This window comes from Phascolarctos cinereus, unplaced genomic scaffold, assembly GCF_003287225.1.
Source record: "Phascolarctos cinereus isolate Bilbo 61053 unplaced genomic scaffold, phaCin_HiC Scaffold_726;HRSCAF=1367, whole genome shotgun sequence".
Lineage (NCBI taxonomy): Eukaryota > Metazoa > Chordata > Mammalia > Diprotodontia > Phascolarctidae > Phascolarctos > Phascolarctos cinereus.
In genome coordinates, this window is record NW_027556098.1 from 423,584,029 (window position 1) to 423,586,244 (window position 2,216).

The 2,216-nt window shown below is 43.8% G+C and overlaps 1 pseudogene; it reads right to left on the reverse strand.

Moving 5' to 3' along the window:
* Nucleotides 1-887: 887 nt before the first annotated feature.
* LOC110197806 (vomeronasal type-1 receptor 1-like) lies at nucleotides 888-1,854 on the reverse strand (annotated as a pseudogene).
* Between the last annotated feature and the right edge of the window lie 362 nt (nucleotides 1,855-2,216).

The following is a 2,216-nucleotide window of genomic DNA, read 5'->3' on the forward strand; positions in this document are numbered from 1 at the left end:
GATTCTGCCACCTGCATTTTTCTCTTAATGTTTCCTCTTAGGCTGTGCTGTAGATGCACTTCATTGTCTTAGCCAGTTCCCTGTTAAGTCCCTCTGGCCTGCCAATGTACTGGTTAATATGTGGCACCTGTTACTGAACACACTCCTGCAGATGTGGCCTGAGCAGAAGGGAGTGCAGTCACATGATTGTCTGCCTTGTGCTGGCCTCCAAAGCATTCTCAATGCAGTCTAAAATCAGAGAGGTTGGTTGCATATGCCTTCAGATGAGATTGATTTAGTATAAGGTGTCTGGCAGTCAGTGGTCTATGGAGGAGAGGGACAATGAAAGAGATGTCAAAACGGAGTCTAAAGGTCCCATTGAGGACAGTCATCCTTCTCATCAAGTGTGTGCAGCCTCAAGATCATTTTCTATGGACCTTGTACTGTGGCCTAAAGCTACATTTGGCTTTCTTAAGCAGGGTCAAAATTTTTGTTTACATGTTAAAAATTCAATAGATTCCCATCAATCCTAGAATCAAGTGAAGAACATTTAAACATAAAAAGAAATGAAACAAACTTCCCTGTCATAGTTACCAGATGAAGGTAGCAGCCTCCATACAATTTCAATTCTGAAAATTATTGCTGGTAGTTTTCCCTGCCCTCAGCCAAGCCTCTTCTGATGTCTATCTCTAGACTTGCACAGCAGCTGGTGAGACTGAGCCAAGCCCTTCTTAACAAAGATCTCAAGGGATCTCTAGTTATCCTTGGTTCTGGGGAAATGGGTTATGGGATGATATCCTTAAGTAGGAGCCATTACAGAGTAATACAGGGGAAATTATTGGAACCAGGTAGAACTGGGGATAAAGATCTGTTCTTACTCATGCAACTAATAAGCATTTAATATGTGCTTATGATGGGCTAGGTTCTTTGCTAAGTACTGGGGATGGCAAGAAAGGCAAAAGTTGTAGGGTTCCCCAGACAGCATAGCAGTATTTTAGAACTTGAGAGTCAGTGGTGATCAGCACAAATGGACTTATAATTGGGAAACAGGCAGCCAGGAAGTTTGAGGTGTGTAACAACCAAGGTCTTGGGTTGCTAAAATGCATATATATTACCAAAATGGAATTGAGTAAGGAAAAGCCCACAAAGGTATTCACCAGCAGTAGGATGGATTGGGTGGCTCTGGTCTCTGGGGAGACTCTTGGAGAAGGCCTAGACACATGGATGTGCTGGGTCCTTTTTTGGTGCCTTTTCAGAAAGAACATCATGTAGCCACTGGCAAAGATGATGAACCCAACACAGGCAGCATCAGGGAAGGAGTCCACAACTGCAAACAGTGCAGCCTTAATTGTAGAAACCACTGAAGTATGACAATACCCAAAATCCAGTAGGTTTGAGATATTTTTGGAGATCCTTGTTCCTTTAGTTTTCACAAGAACATGGATATTTATTATCAGATGGAATACCCAGCAGAGAAAACTGCAGTGGACAATGTACTTTGAGGTCCTGGTTTTAAGCCTTGTCCACCTGGCTGTGTTGGGACTGATAGTGATGGCCTGGAAGCCACTCAGGAGGCAGGTCATGTTGAGGGAAAGAGCTCGGGCCACTCTGTGAAGGTAGAAGACAATTTTACAGCCAACATCATCCAGGAAGTTCTTCTGGCCCAAAGCTGCCATTGTCTGAGGAGTTCCCTTGAGGAGCAGCAGTAAGGAGTTGGCCCAAGCCAGCTGCATGAATATTGTATCTATGGGCCTCTGTTTGTGCGTGTGGAAAGGAACATGAGTGTGAAAAGAAACACTAGGAAGGAATTTCCCACAATCCCAACTGCAGTCTGAGAGCAGAAGACATACCGAGTATGATTTCAAGTGCACTCATGTTCTTAGTGTCTTGGAAGATAAGTCTCCTTCAGAGCCTAAGTAACTGAACAGAAATGAAAAGAATTCATGACATTCCTGTGCATTTCCTTCTCATATTCTAAAGGAACCACTGAGAATGTGGACACATGGAACGTCAGTGCAATCAGTGTCCCTCTTGTGGCCTGGGAGAGATGTTTATCTAATGGCCTTTTCTAGGTGGAGCTCTGCTTGTTAAATGTCAGTGAATCAGTAAACCTTTATGAACCACCTACTGTGGGCCAGGCAATGTGCCAAGCATTGCTGATGCAAAGAAAAGAAAATCAGCCTCTACCCTCAAAGATCTTACAGTGTATAAGTTGGGGTGGGGGAAGGGAGATCAAA